This window comes from Heliconius melpomene, chromosome 9 (genome assembly GCF_056956725.1).
Source record: "Heliconius melpomene rosina isolate 202511_hmr_F chromosome 9, ASM5695672v1, whole genome shotgun sequence".
Classification (NCBI taxonomy): domain Eukaryota; kingdom Metazoa; phylum Arthropoda; class Insecta; order Lepidoptera; family Nymphalidae; genus Heliconius; species Heliconius melpomene.
In genome coordinates, this window is record NC_140397.1 from 3,312,129 (window position 1) to 3,329,290 (window position 17,162).

General features: G+C 32.7%; 1 protein-coding gene across 4 annotated transcripts in view; it reads right to left on the reverse strand.

Annotated features, from left to right (window-relative positions):
* Positions 1–17,162, reverse strand: part of klar (klarsicht) — a 207,107-nt gene that overhangs the window by 160,853 nt on the left and 29,092 nt on the right. The window contains exon 1 of one of the 4 annotated variants that reach the window (XM_085189848.1): positions 5,220–5,631. The exons of the other annotated variants lie outside the window; for them this stretch is intronic. The gene's annotated coding sequence lies outside the window, so the exon portion shown is untranslated. Of the gene's footprint in view, positions 1–5,219; positions 5,632–17,162 lie in introns of those variants that run through there. 4 annotated transcript variants of the gene reach the window in all.

Genomic DNA, 17,162 nt, shown 5'->3' on the forward strand with positions numbered 1-17,162 from the left:
TTCGTATACTAACGACCCACTCGCGGCTTTGTCTGCTTGAAAATTGTGCAGAAAAATTTGAAGGCCATCGTGGCGCAGCGGCACAAGAGTGTGACTGTAATGCGACGGTTGTGGGTTCGATCCTCACTCGAGGAAGGGAAATATTTATTTACATTTATATTTTCATTTCTTCGCTCTGGTGTCGAGGCAAAGCGTGGCGTTGAGTTCTGCCACTCAACACGCAATGCCTCCAGAATTCGGCAGAAAGTGAGCAACTGAGTGTTTTAACACTAGGTTCCCTCTGTGTGCGGGATACAGCGTGAAGCTGATTTTGAAAAATGTAAAGGTCATTGTTCTTGGTCCTATTACGTTATTAAACGACACCATTAATATTTTTCCTAATATATCTTCCATGCGCAGTCACCGATCTATTACGATTTTATTATAAGTATAGAGTACATAATATGTATTGATTAACGAGATCTCGACATAGCTTATATTTCATGTTCCATATTGGCAAAGTGTAGAAAAGCCACAATAACAAATAGCAATGCAAGCAGTTTTGTATTACATACAAAAGTTGCACCTATCATCGCTCCCGTCACGGAGAGCGCGCGCCCATGTACCGGAAAAGGGACCAGACTATTGAACTTTTGGCCGACGACGCGACGGAAAGGCGGCGTTGCGTGTGCCGTTGATTTTAATGATTTGCTGTGACTCATAAAAGTTATAAATGGTCGAAAACAATGTAGCCCAATTAATATTAAAGGAATTTATTCCTTATGATATAAAAAAAAATGTAAACAAGTTGCAAAAATTCATAAACAACAAAATTATTCCGTATAGAGTAGGGTAGGCAGACGGAACCTTTCCGTTGAATTTTTGAGGCAATGCGTGTTGAGTTGTGGAACTCAACGCCGCTCTTTAATTTAGCATCAGAGCGAAGAAATGAAAATACCACAACCCACAACCGCCACGATACAGACACACGCTTGTTCCTACCCAACGACTCTCTATATAATTATTGCCAGTAATAAAAATATAAAATCTAATTCAATTCACACCAAATTAATTTAATTAATTCAAACGTCGACCAACTCTCATACTGGCGCTTGACGACTGACTTTAATAAGCATAAATAGCAAAAAAATTAAAAGTAGATTAAAAATCGTGATAAGACGATAAAATTCTTGGCTGGTTGTAAAACTAAACAATGAGACGTAAGTACTAAAGATTAAATTTGTAGACATAAAAGATATCAAGGTCGCGGCAAAAATAAATTTAAACAGAGACGTTCAGGGAAGTGGAAGTTACTTTTGTTACACGCGGCATCCTGCATTACGCAAGTTAAGAGTTAATAAAGCAATTAGTATGGAAATATTTCGTCGCGCTCTACGAAACGTTCGACAAATCTAGTAAACCAGATCGCGCCGTCAGATTAGTTCATTTATTTAACCCGTAATCCACCTATATTATAAATTCGAAAGTAACTCTGTCTGTCTGTCTTTTACACAATCAGGGCCAAACCGCTAATTTAATTGTGATAAAATACTCATATAGAGATACTTGAGGGTCTCGGGATGAACATAGGATACTTTTTTTTCTCATATTTGTAATATTATCGATATATACCAATATATTAAAACACTTATTAATTTGACATGCAATTTATTCTGCCATGTTAATAACAACCGTCGCTAAGCGACCGTTGCTAAGCAACGATTTGCAAAGTTTGTTTTTAGAAAATGTCACCCAAAATGAGCTTGCTTAACGCATCTCTCTATTAAAAACTGAAAATAATTTCATAAATATATTTAATAAATATTCATATAGTGCAAGCGGGCGTAGCCGCGTTCGGGTCCACTAGTTTTACCATAAAATAGTTACTCAATAATAACTATAAAACACCTAAAAGATAAGATAGATATAATCTTGTTTAAATTGGAAATGCAATTATTAAAAGCAATAACTGCATTTTTGTGTTGATTTATTTCACGACATTCTTAGGGAACCTACATTTATTTGAGTTTACGAAACATGTACAACATAAACTATGCTGTGACAGTTTCACATTCAACACAACCTACATAGCTGCATCAAGTGTGTCATGGGAGAATATTTTCTTCTGCATCAGCTATAATTTATGGAAATGGATATTATAGTCATAGCCCCGCGACTACGACAATAATTGTGGATTTCTAATTAAAAGCCGGAATTAACTCCCAACATAAAGCCAACTAACTGTCCGTAATAACTAAATTTATGGTGGTAATGTTTATAACTTATTTAAATTCAAGGATAGTTTTTAGAACTATAACAACTGTATATATTATAAGAAATATATAACTATACATAAATTTAAATATATACTAAACTAGCGGACACGCGCAGCTTCGCCTGCTTATTTGGATCCTTAGGGATGAATTCTAATATATCATGAAACAGATGTTCAATGAAATATTTTTAAAGTCTACATTTCAAATTTTATGAAAATCGGTGGCAATTTAAAGATTTTTCCATACAAACTGTCAACCCCTTATTTGTACCCTTAGGGGAAGAATTCTAGAAAACGATGAAACACGTGTTCAATTAAATACTTTTAAAAACCTAAATTTCAAATTTTATAAAAATCGGTGCCGATTTAATTTTTTTCCATACAAACTTACAACCCCTATTTCACCCCTTAAGGGTTAAAATTTTTCAAAATCCCTTCTTAGTGGATGTCCAGATTACGAAAGTAAACATTCGTATTTATTATAATTTTCACTTTACATTTACCTATATTTGTTTAAGAGAAAACTCGAGTTAGGTTTTAACATCAGCAACAAATCTCGATATGAAATTTATTAAGCTCTATGAACATTAAACTGGTGCCAACTGTTATTTAGTATCGGATACACTGAAAGGGGTACGTTCAACTTTCTTCTATAGTACAAACACTGTTGCCATACGATAATATGAGCTTGTAAATGATTAAATATTGATTATAGCTTAATAAATAAATCGACGGCTCGTATGTATGAATGGACAAATGAAAAAATTAAATGAAATATCCACATGTACATTACATAGTTTTACTTAATATAATTAATTAAATAATCAGAGACGTATTAAGATTTGTTCAATTATTACCAAATGAATTTAGAGTTAGGTTTTCTTTATTTACAAATATATTATTTAAAATAAGCGGAATAGCCTTAACGATAACTTCCCCTTTCTTATATAAAGATGTGTAAGATATTATGTTATTTTAAAAAGGACAAGAAAGAAAATGTATGGAAAAATAATAAATATTGTAACGATCCTATTTACTTCATAAATTTTGTAGTGTATATAAATGACACGACTACGTTATTTAAGCATTTTATCAAAGAGGATAATAAAATGCCTGCTCAAAAACAATAAGATACAAAATAAACCTTTAAAATACAAAATATAAAACATATTTATTAATATTCTAAATAAAGCTAAAATATATTTTAAATAAGTAAAAGTGTTCTCAATAATGTCATTTTCAAACGGAGGAAAGTTGCGGCTATATCTAATATCAAAGATCGCAATGTTTTACAGACTTCGTGACAAAAGGTCAGGGTGTGGATACAAATAACTAAATCCAAGTGCGAGAGGTAAAAGGAAAAGATATTTATTATCTAGTAAAGTTTTGGACCTGTTTGTTAATGTGGATTTTGAGTTGTGACTATAAACGCGACTGGTTGTGGGGATCGATCCCCACTCGAGGAAATAAAATGTTTAATATTTTAATATTTTCGCATATTTAGTACATAGAGTATTTTGTGTGAAATATAAAAATTACTTTTAATAATTTAACAAAACAAGCGTTTCACTAATTAAACTTTGCAAATGTAATGGTTAAAATTTTTATTTAAAAGTATAATCATTTTCATAAAATTCTATAAAACTCTAATCAAATTTTCATTGAAATTAAAGAAAAATATTTTAGTATTCTATACTTGTAAAATAATAAAAAAAGCTTATCAAATTTTTGCGAAACAAGTAAAGGAAAACTTTAGAAGTATTCCGTTCTCTCTGACTACCGTTCTAGGGATACGGCGTGAAACTAAGTTAAAAGTTTTGTTAAACAATAGGGCTACTCTGTATTAAATATCTTAAGTTACATTAAGATTTATACCGAACTAATAATAAAGCGAAATAATAAACCACTTCTTCATCAAAAAACTTCATCCAAACTCGACCACTACCACACCAACTACCAAATCTTCCTTCACAAATCATAGTATTGATTTTTTTTACATGAAAGATAATGAGATTACTTAAAAAATATATATGTCACAGCATTAGCGCGGTGTTTACCTTATGATATCTTAATCGATCGTGTGTAACTAATATATGAAAGTACGCCGATAAAAACAAATAGAGATTATAATAAAATAGCTTTCACATTTTTTTTTTATTTTCAGAAGGAAAATAAAAATATTTTATAGTATTCTAGTGTTAAGACACTCCATTCTCATTAAGACACTTCCGTTCCCACTTTAGCAAGCGAGGAAAATGAAAACATCAAATATTAAATGGAATCTTTATTTACTCGAGTGGGAATCGAACCACCACACCTAGCTAATAAAAAATTAAGCACAACAGAAACAACTTAATGAAACGACAAATATTTATTTAATGTCTTTAGTCTTTTTTACACAGCCTTCATAGTAGAGATAAATGTGGTGTAGTTTTAAAAGTGAACGGAAATCACAAGTTCCAGTTTCGATCATTTCGCACACAATGCCGGTACAACTCGCAGGCGTCGATTCGCAATTAATAAACGCGTTGACCTACTCTCCACTCTCCATTACGTTGAATATTGTCGAATCATTCTTTTAATGTTCATTAATTTAATAATAAAATGTATAATTCTATTTGGTCGTACACTAATTAGATTGCTATAAAACTAACAGAACTTTCTTACGGTATCAGTTTATATGTTTGTTTAAAACTTTTAAGCTAGAGCTTATCTATGTTTTCTCACTCTTTTTTATATAATTGTTGTAAAGAATTATTCTCTGAGGACTTGTTTCGCTCAATCACTCTTTGAATGCTTATGCACTTTAAAAACGTGCTTGATGTCATTGAAACAGTCAAACGATACCTACGCGATAACCTTTATTTTTTATTTAAATTCTCAAGCGCTGTACTTAAGAACAGAAACATAATTTAAATCTATTGGAATAACTTTGCATAACTTAAAAAGAAACAACAATTCTCACCATATATAAAGTCCTTGATCATCGATAATATAAAGATCACAAATAGAACTTCGTTTCGTACGATCAGTACCATCAAATCTGAACAACACCACTACCACTAAACCATAAGGCACATACCACTTCACAAAAAGATCACACAACCTGCAAATTCCACAGCGCAGGAAGAGTTACACACGTTTCCTCGGACACTGTTAAGACAATAACTTAACAGACCGAAGTAATGTCACCAAGTAATTATTCGCAAAGCGAATTATGAACATCTCCAGAGGCACATGCCGTTTAAAAAACGACAGTTAAACCGACATTACCGGTCTATATAGTTCCAAATTTGTTTTCGAAAAGTCGTTTTTTTTTTTAATAATAAAATAACGCGAAGTTGAACCCACGAGTGAGCTGCGCGGGCAGCGCGAGCAAACTGAGGCACCTCGGAGCGCTATTATGTGACGCATCTAACTGAACGGCTTGGACTTCAAACTTTACGCTAACAAATTAAAAACAACGCCGCTCTAACGCGACTCGATCGCGACGTGGGGTATATTATAGTTGGTAGGGTAACTAAGTTTCGAATAAGCTCACTGTTACATACATGGACAAGTCACCTGGGCAAGGCTCTCAAGAAATGGCAGTCGTGCATGTATGCAATCATTACGCAGGTTTAATCGGACGAGTGATGGATCCAGCTGATATTGACCGCAACAGACGAATCGTATTAAAACCAAATTCATTGAAGATTAATTTTAAAAGAATGTGATTTTTTATTACTAGTCTAAATAATATTTTAATCTATACAAATCTTAAGTACCATTTTGAGTCTCTTTTTAAACATGCACGTGAAGTGAGAAAATTATGTAAAATTATAAAATATTTATCATATAATTATTAAAAATGAAATTCCAAATATATCAATAACATTATAAATTCAAATAATATACTTAAATATAATTTTAAACGTGCCCAATAGGCAAAGCGAGTGTTGTAATCTGTGACCTAGACGCCTCAATAAAAATCCATAGAAGTTGTGAATGAATGGTCAACCTCAACTTTCCATACGTAATATTATATACAACATATATGTAATTTATCAATAAAAATCATAAAATGGCGTATAAAATAACACTAGCTTTTTGTGCGGTTTTCCATAGTTTAAAATTTAAAAAACATTCATACTCACAAAAAACATAGACTACTCTATATGTTTCAAGGAGGCATTCTCATCATTTACTTCTGACAACCATTTCCTGGAACCATTTCACATTTTTCTTTATTTTGACTGTTGAGAACATAGTTCTATATGGTATTACTTCACAAGACCACCGAGTAAGTCAGTTATATTTTTTCACCAGGTTAGACAGAGAGAACTTTGTGTTATCGATACTCCGTTCCCCATTTTCCACCGCATTCTGGAGGCATTGCCTGTTGAGTGACAAAACTCAACACCGCGCCTTGCCTCCATATAAACATTTCCAATCCTCCAGTAGGTATTGAACCGACAATTAGTCGCATTACAATCAAACACTTGTGCTACTGCACCACGACTGACCTCAGTCAGTTATATTGCCGCGTGTATTTCGCATAGACATCGCGTGCTAAGTCTTAACTGCTGCGCTACAATTTAAGACATCACCTAGGTTAAATATTTAATTTTACAACTGGAATTGTTCTCAAATAGCCTGTAGAAATAAGATATTTAAGCGTATTATTGAACTATGAATTTATATTTCTAAAAATATACGACTCTATCAAGAAAGCTAATGACTACTTTTAATGACAGCATATTTAGAGATATTACACATAATTAGACATATTACTAAGAAATGAAAATATTCAATACATATTTCATTTCCTCGAATAGAAATCGAACCCACAACCCTTCATGTTTACAATCACACAATTTTGCCCTGCGCCACAATTGGCCTCAACCTATTTAATATTAAAATATCTATTGATATAAAATTTTCCACTATTCTCCCTTCCCCACTACAGGTTCAGTAAGCTGCGGTCGTAGAACAAGTATAATTAAGGAGTGCATGTAATACAGTCTATTGCCGCCGAGACTGGATTCTCAGCCATGGGAAACGTTAAGCTAGAATGGCCATACGTCTATATTGAAACGAGCAATAAAAGATTTGTGTGAAATTTTATATTCCTGGGGGAAAACGGCTTTGAATGGAGGCTATTAGAAAAAATATGTAAAACCGATCTATAGTAGACACATCGTGAGAAAAAGAACTGCTAACATAAACGTATCTAATATAAATATAGTTTACTTTACTTTTTTTACTCTATAGATGTTTGGGAATAATTCATCAATTTTCTTGTATTTTTTATCTCTATTCATTTCTATGAAATCTAAACCTATTATCTCTCGGTCGGTTTTATAGCTTGAAGGGACACAAGGAATGTAGAGAAGGACAGTATTCCTATAATTATTCCTCGGCAACTCGAGGAGATGTGCGTGTAAAACATGCATTTACATCTTAACGACCATCTAGAAAACATCCCACAGGAGCACTTAATAATGATTGATGTCATTAATAATGAATATGTGTCGCCCGTGAAGTTAGCTTTATAAGACTACATTTTTACACTTGAAAATGAGACAAATAAGTTTTTTTTAGCTTTAAGCTGTATCACGCATATAGAAAAAGGAACCTAGTTAAGACACTCCTTTCTCCATTTTCCACCGAATTCTGGAGACATTGCATGTTGAACGGCCAGAGCGAAGAAATGAAAATATTTAATATCCTCGACTGGGGATCGAACCCCACAACCTATGGCATTTACAGTTACACGATTACGCTCCTATGCCTCGACTGGCCTCAGATAAATATAATAAGCTTATGCACAATGATTTCATATCTAATAGCTATACGTTTACATTTATCGAACCAATATTGAAGCTGCCTCTGCAATAAATATTCTAAATCTATATCAAACATTAAAATACACAAATGTATCAGAAATCATACATGATCATACAAAACAAAAGCTATTCGAGCTGCATCGAATAGCCGCATCGTGACGTTCAACACCGTTAAACTCCTCACGAGGGTAATAGACGGTTGACTATAGTAAAGTTGGAATTACCTTAGCCAGTAAAATTCCATACATTGCATGCATGTTCATGTATTAAATGAAATATCTAGTAGTTTTTGTGGACAATATATATATTTGACATTAAGTAAATGAAGATAGATTCTTAAATTCATTTATTATTGACGGAAATTCGGAAACGGAGTGTCTTAACTAAAGGTTCCCTTTGTCTACCCTGTTATAAACGGGACACAGCGTGGAGCTATGTATGTATGTATGTATGCACATACAATTGACATTTAACAAAATTCTTTCTTAAATGAATATAACTAACTGTATTTTTAATGATCGACATTAACATATTTTAGCATTTGACATTATGTAAAAAAAAATAGAAGACATACCTTGAAAGTATGTCAAATACACCTTTTGAGCCATTCTTGGCGCGTGTACGTATACTCCATACCGTACCAAATATAGAATAGATGCAATTGGCAGCTGCTGTTAATTACTGGGGAGCATCTGCGGTATGCGTTATTCATAAATAAGCATAAAAATATTTTATTAGCCGCCTTTACTTATTTATACCTAGCTTGTACTATACATATGAAAAAAGTAGCAGTAAGTACTAATCAACAGTTTTTCGAATTCTAGGTTATTGGTTCAAGTCCATAGATGAAGAACGTTGCAGGTGTACGAAATATTTTATTATGTTTTCTTTTAAAAGAATGAAAGGTGCATTTTACATCTGTACATTTTCTACATATTATAAGACACCTTACAGGCAATTAATGTTCGTTTATACATGTTAAAGTAAAACAATTAATTCTATATTTTTTACTCTAGCCTGTACTGTCCTATTGTGGGCAAAGGTATCTCTCCGTTTCCATTGCATTCCTTAATTTAATTCTACGTATATAAGATAAAAATAATCTTTTACTTATTATCAGATATCTCATAACATCCTGTAAGATTATCTATCTCCTTGCGAAACCTCATTATAGGTTAAGCTATTTTTAATTGTATTAAAAGTTATTATCTAATGCAAATTAAATATTTAGATAACATAAACCAATGTATCACTAGTAACGATACGAGTATACCATAGGTAAGTTCATACGATAAAATTGTAATAATTGAAAGAATGGTAATATCTGGAACTGCTGGAAGCATAATCATCATCATCATCATCTTATTTAGAAATATTTCGAAACAAATATGACTCCAACTTGATAGAACCCTCCAACCTTTAAACAATCGCAATACTTCCAAAGACCAAGACCATGTTATGCTAATCGGTTCAAATTATTTGGGACAAGTGTCTCCATGTACCATGTACCTACCTACAGTGAATTGCTTTTATGTTAAACCACCTTGAGACATAGCTTAGATAAATGAGTACACGTTTATAGTGATCGATCGATTTTATATTCACCTGGGAAAATATTTGCACTGATTTTGGAGTGGGTTAGTTAATGATGATATTGATGAAGAGACCGCGTTTTTCATTGACATTCCTAACTCCTAACAGTATTCCTTTCCTTCCTAACGGTATTTCTTTCCTTTCCTTCCTTTCCTTCCTAAAAATAAATAGCACTAGAGCAAGGTAAATTAATAATTAAAATCGTAAAATACGCCATTTAAAATAATAAGAGAAATAATTTACAAATACTAAACAAGTTCTTTCGTTGAGGTACGCCAGTCAAGACGAAACGCTTCGAGAATTTGACGGAAAGTGGTGATCAGAAGTGTTTTAATGGTAACGGAGTGCTTTAACGCTAGATTTCCAGGTTTCTGCAAACCCTGCTACAATAAAAAATATACAATATCATAGATTTTGACCTTACACAAACTAAACTATCGTAGAATAGTATAAACAGACAAACATACGTATATTTCACTTCCATTCACATGCCATTTTGGGGAGAAGTATAATTAATCAAGCTGAGCAAAATCGAAAGTTCACCAATTGTATAGAGTATAAACACAAAAGAACTTCTATTACTGTTTTCAATTGTCCTTTCGATAAACGAAGGAGAAAGAGAGAATAGAAAGTAAGAATATTGTTTATGTGACATATAGGTAGGTAGTATTATGTAAGTTGTTCAAAGGCTTGCCTTATTTCATTAGTTTTACCGTAATAATTATAACAATTGTAAGTGAGATTTATCTTAATAAGGCTCGAGTTTTATACAATGATGCAGTATATCATCAAATATTTTTTAGGTAGGACATAAGCATTGCAAATCTCTTATCATTTATAAATTTAAATAAATGACAAATTTATTATTAGAATATTAGATTTGTTTGCGGTTTCGACCGCTTGGATTATATTTTAAAATGAATGAACTATACATATACCTAAACCTTCCTATAGTCTATTAGTGAAAACCGCATAAAAATCCTTCGAATATTCTCAAAAACACTTCAAAAATAAATCTGTAAACTAGCTGCGTTCTTTTACTTTTTTTACCTTTTTCTTTTACTCGCATATACTGGTAAACAAAACGCTTCAGAACTTCCTTTGTAATGTATTTAGTACATCTTAAAGAAGAAGCGTAAAAAGTAAAAAGTGTTACGTTAACAAGCCCTACGGCAGATAAGATCGCATTATACACGCTTTCCATATGGAATCGTTAGACAATGTCTCTACTCTATACATACCTATGATTGTTTATATTTCATAAATGTTAGACAATATTTTAAAACAAATAATGACAAAATTATCTTTATTTGCTTCACGCTGTATCCCGTACATAGTAGTGATCTAGGAACCTAGTGTTAAGGTACTCCAATCCCATTACGAAACTTCCGTTTCCCACTTTTCGAAACTTTTCAAATTTTTTACAATTTTTTTTCGAGTGGGAATTGAACTTGTGCCGCTGCGCCACGACTGGCCTCTGTTGTTCTGTATATTATAAATATCTTATTTATGCACATGTAAATAGTGTGTAAATTCTCATTTTAGTTTATTTTTCATTTTAAAGTAACCTACATTTCATTCCTTATGAATGAGACAGGCATTTACTAGAAATAAATTTTCTTTCTAATTTGTTTAGTCTTAGAATTATTTATTTAAGCTTATATAAAAACTACGTAATCTTTCAAGTAATAAAGTATCCCTTGTTTCTATTATTTTTGATTAAATTATAAAAACGAGACCATACGCAAATATTTTAAAAGTGGGTGTAAATAAATTGGTAACGTTTAGAATTGAATAACATCCACGCCCACGAGTCTTATTGGTCGCTTTAAATCAAGTTTAGCACTTAAGGACTTCCTATTATTCTAAGAAATTCAATTTCTATTTTTATTGGGCGGAATGTATCTTAACACTAGATGGTGAAGCTAGAAAAGAAACAAATAATAAAGAGAAAAATAATTAACTACATTTCAACTTTTACAAATATTTTTTTATTCATCCATACCTATATTATAAATTCGAAAGTAACTCTGTCTGTCTGTCTGTCTTTTCCGCAATCAGGGCCAAACCGCTAATTTAATTGTGATAAAATACTCACATAGAGATACTTGAGGGTCCCGGGATGAACATAGGATACTTTTTTTTTCTCATATTTGTAATATTTTCGTTATATACCAATATATTAAAATAATTAATTTGACAAGGAATTTATTCCGCCATGTTAATAACAATCGTCGCTACGCGTTGCTAAGCAACAGCTTGCAAAGTTTGCTGATTTAAGAAAACGTCACCCACAGTGAGTTTGCTTAATGCATACATGGTGCGCGCCGATATAGATTTATACAAATCTCTTTATACAAATCTCTTTATACAAATCATTAACAAAAATTAGATGATTTCTATAATTTGATATTCATCCTTATGAAAATAAATATAATAGTCACTTTTAGCATTTCATTTAGATGGAAATTATAATTTACTGTATAACATTCTAATAAATAATTAAGATGTGACTGATTCCAAATGACCTAGCCTTCGGGCGGCATAATATCAGTATGACCGACGCGAACGGGCAGACTTTGATGATTTTGTAAATTTTTATAGATTTTCGAATTACTATTATTTTTTATGTAATTATTTGCTGCTTATAATTAATTTATCTCAGTTCGGTTATCTATACCGATGTTATACCCTTAAAATATCGTAATTTTAATCATTTGAGATTTTATTTAATATTGTTCGCAAAAATTAATAATTATTTAATATAGAAAAATGTTTAGTACGCGCGCACAGCAAACTTTAGGTTTTTTTTTCTAATATTAAGAATTTCCTTTAGTTACTTTTACTTCTTTGGTTTGTTCATTTCGGTTACTCAGATATTTTTTCTAATAATAAATCTCCACTTATTATTATTTTTTAACTTATTTTAATGATTTAGGCTTATATTTTCGCGGGCGTAGCCGCGTCCGGGCCCACTAGTCTATATATATAAAATCGAAAGGTCACTCACTCATCACGATATCTCAGAAACTACATGTGCTAGGAATCTCAAATTTTGCATAGGAGTTACTTATAGGACGTAGGTGCTCGCTAAGACGGGAATTTGCAATATTCGACTTCTAAGAGGTTGTTTTTGGGGTCGAAAGTTTGTATGAAACTTCGTTACTACAAATGCTAGGAGTCTCAAATTTTGCATAGACGTCACTAGGACGTAGTCATGGTGACAGAAATTAATAATAACATAGATCACGCGGGTGAAACCGCGAGCGGGCCGCTAGTTATTTATAATTAAAAAAATGAAGCACTAAAAGCATAAAAAAACACGAATAACACTTCGAAAAAATTTCAGGTACATGATCTGATTACCGTCCTAACAATCGTTACGTGTAAACGTCTCTAGCTCTTTGTAGGATAGACGTAGACGCAGTGATTCAATTCTTTACTCTCCTTTCTTTGGTATGATTGTATATTGGTTAACATGGTTATGGTTGTAATCCAGCCATCCATTGCTGAATTTATTGGAACAAGACCATTAGAAATATGAATATATTTAAAATAAAAGGAAAATTATGAACACGCTAAAACTAACATTTTATATAAATGGCAACACTGAGCTATAACTGAAACTTCCTCCCATTTATTACGACATATTATTTAAGATTGGCTTCCGTGTCCAAATGGGGCTCTCTAAACTTGTCGAGTGGGTAAAAGAGGAGGAAAAAATAGCAACATCAATCTGCCCTCGCCGCTCATAAAAATAGTGTTTGCTTTTCTAGATTAGAGCTTCCTTTACATTCCAGGCTTAAGTATTATTAGTATACTATACTTAGATTATAAATTCATATTGCACATAGGTAGTTACTTTGTTTTTAAGATTTGAACCTTTGCCTTTTGTTTGTTATAGGTAATGTATATATAGTAATAAACAATCTCCGTTTTGCTAGACGGAAATATATTTTTAGCAGAGTAGGCAGAGAGAATCTCATGTCATTTCATTTAATACTCTATGAACGAAATAGAGATATTGTCTATGAGTGTAGAAGATGAACTCAGAACTTTACTTTGTATTGACAGAGCAGAGAAATGAAAATATTTTATTCCACCGAGTACTTATGGGATTAGAACCCACAAGTATCGCGTTTGCATTCACACGCTGCTCTTTTGCGCCTAATGACTTTATGAAATACAAATTTGAAATATTCATAAAATAACTATGTTTTACAAAATGATAGTCCTTTCTAGTTCCTTCGATATTTTAAACACTCCCGTCAGATCGAGGAAGTTCAAAATGTTTAAATAATAGATGGCCGATAATTACAAAAATGAAAATGAATGAATGATTAACGAAAGGAAAAATATTTTTGTTTTTATTTTTTCGCTCTAATTGTGAAGCAGGAACGGCGTTGATGGCGCACTCAACGCGTAATATTTAGAGAAATTGACGGAAAATGGGAAATGATCTTAAAGGGAACGGAGGGTTCTATTAGATTCCGATATTCCGCCTGCTATCCATGTATGTGAAGCTATAAAAAGTTACTTTTCACATAGAGCTTTTGTACTTTACTTTCGAATTTCTTCACTCAAGATCATTTACACTTTTGGCACTTGCGCTATTAAGAAATGACATTAGTAACGAGCAAATATGACACTATCAGCAATCAGCGAATACTTCATTGCACTCAACTAAACCCAACCTTACTACCTACAATATAGGCCTCTAAATAGAGGCAAGCGTGATCGGCCATTTGTATTTGTGTATCTAAATACGAAACATGCTTTACAATAGTGATAATCTAATACATACGTCTGAAGAAAGTGAACATTATGTAATGTATGAAAAGAACATACGCAGGTTAAACGTACCTAGTCATTATTTACACGTAATTAACCACTCATATTTTAAAGCCACTCAAATTACAAATGTTTTAGTAGATTTTAATTATTTTTGACTAAAGTGATTAATAAAAACGCATATTTTAAATACATTATTTTTAGTTAAATTTCACGCTGTATCCCTCAAATAGCAGGTACCTCTACCTCAGGTAGGCAGAGGGGACCCACACCGTTCGCAAATTTCCGCCGCTTGAGGTATTGCGGGCTAAATGAGAGAACTAAACGCCACGGTTTGTCTTGTCACCAAAGCGAAGAAATGAAAATATTCAATACTAGCAGACCCGCGAACTTCGTATCGCCTAACAGTCGATTTTTTTAATATGTATTCTGCTATTCACGACACCGGGTCAGCTAGTAAGATAAAAAAAATAAAAACTTAAATCATTTTTAATTCTTATAATATTCATTAAAAATTATAATAAAAATAACAATTTCCGACATCTTATTATGATTTCTACTTATTATATTCACCACACAACAAGTCTCAGGTGTGTATATTTGGTAGCTCTAAACAATTATCTAAATAACGTTCTCCTTTACCCTCACTTTTTTATGATAATGTTTGTTTGGAGGTTAGTGAGAATTTAAGGAATCTGGGAATCAGGATGGATAGTTCTTTTTGCTGGACGTCTCACGTATCAGAGCTTAGTCGTAAGGTCTTTTGTACCTTAGGTACATTGAGAAGATGGAAGAACGTCTTACCGTTAAGGACTAAAATCTCTCTTGCCCACGCTCTCCTTCTGCCTATCCTAGACTATGCTGATACGTGCTACTTAGATCTGTCCCAGCAACTACTAAACAAACTTGAGCGTCTGCAAAATCTTATAATTAGATTTATTTTTGGGCTAAGGAAACATGACCATGTGTCGCAGTACCGTAGTCAACTGAAATGGTTGCCAATAGAATACAGGCGTAACTTGCATGCCCTCACTCTTCTTTATAGCATCCTTTTCAATCCTGTTACACCATCCTACCTCAAGGAGCGTTTTAAGTTCCTGGGGTCAGACACCTTTCATTCCCAAAACCTCCATTCCCACTTTAACCATATCCTCAAAACTCCTCTATGCCACACGAAATGCTATAGTGACTCTTTTACGGTTAAACAGTAAAGCTATGGAATAAATTGCCGCTGGAAGTAAGACGGACCCAGTCAATTGGGACTTTTAAACGACGTCTTAAACTTCACTATCTCCAACTCAATTCATAAAACGACGATATTATAATTGTATATATATTTATCTTTAATTGTTGTATGTATTCATATATGGATGTATGTAGGTGTTTGTGTAGATATGTACGTATGTATAAATGTATGTATTAAACTATTTTGTGTTCTCTGAATATTGGTTTATATATTTTATGTACTTTTTGCACCTTTCTGCCTTCTTTTCTAAATTTAATCCTTCCGTTTTTTCTTTGGTTGCCTGTAAGAAATCGCTTTTAGTGATAAGGCCGCCATTGCACACTTGTTAATCGTATTTCTAATGAATTGTATTTTTTTTTCTTCTCTCTTATTTGTGCAATAAAGTATTATATTATTATTAAATTTTATTTTATTTCTCCTTTTTACTTTCCTTTCAATATGATTGCTTCTATTACGTTATTCATTATTTTTTTATCGCTAATCGTGTGCCGTTACAAAGTTTCAGTTGGTTAATATTTCGCAACATTATAACTACACATCCAAACTTTAATTGAAGGCTGTGAGGCGGCAATCCTGGCAAATCAAGTGAATTTAAAAATTCCGGTGGATAGTTCACGACATCGTCTTCATTAGTTGCCGTATCAACTGACTTATGTGTCCTTATTTTGCCAGGAATGCCATCTTGAAAATTTATATTTAATTCATTTACATCAGTGTGTTTGGCAGCCAATAAAGCTCTTTCGCTCAACCAATTATGGAATAAATAATCAGCAACATTTCAGCAACATTTGGAAGCACTTTATGAATGAGTTCATCTTTTGATTACGTTAACTGACAAAAACTATCAGGAAAGGTGATGCAGCCAGTCAGCGCATATATAGGAAGTTTGCCATTACAAATATCAATGAGTTGTTTAGAGAATATGTCTCCAGATTGATCATTTTGCAACATGACACGCATATTCTTGCTTAAATGTAATACCTTGACATGTTTCCACAATTTCGAGGACTTTAAACATTAGTTCCTAGTGGAACCACTGGCAATCCTCCTCCTTATAATAAAATCATGGCGCCACCAAATTGATTGGCAATTTGAGTTTTTACAATAACCTTACAATATTGGCAAGCTGAGTTTATAGATCCAATAGCAACACAGCTGTAGGCACTACTGGCATCAATTGATATATCGTAACAAAAAGCAGCTCGATTCAAATTTGCACCATTATCAGTCCACTATCGTGCTCACGTTCATTGCAATCTTCACGTTCTGGGAGAATGATTAGATTCTTCTGCCACCACTTCTGCTATCCACCGCCTTATAGAAGGCGGATTTAGTAAGTCACAAATACACAAAACTTTATTAATATTATAGATATTTGTGGCTTTTAGATTTAATAATATAGACGCACAATGAGACGTTTACATTTCAAGTGACATCTTACCATAGAAAT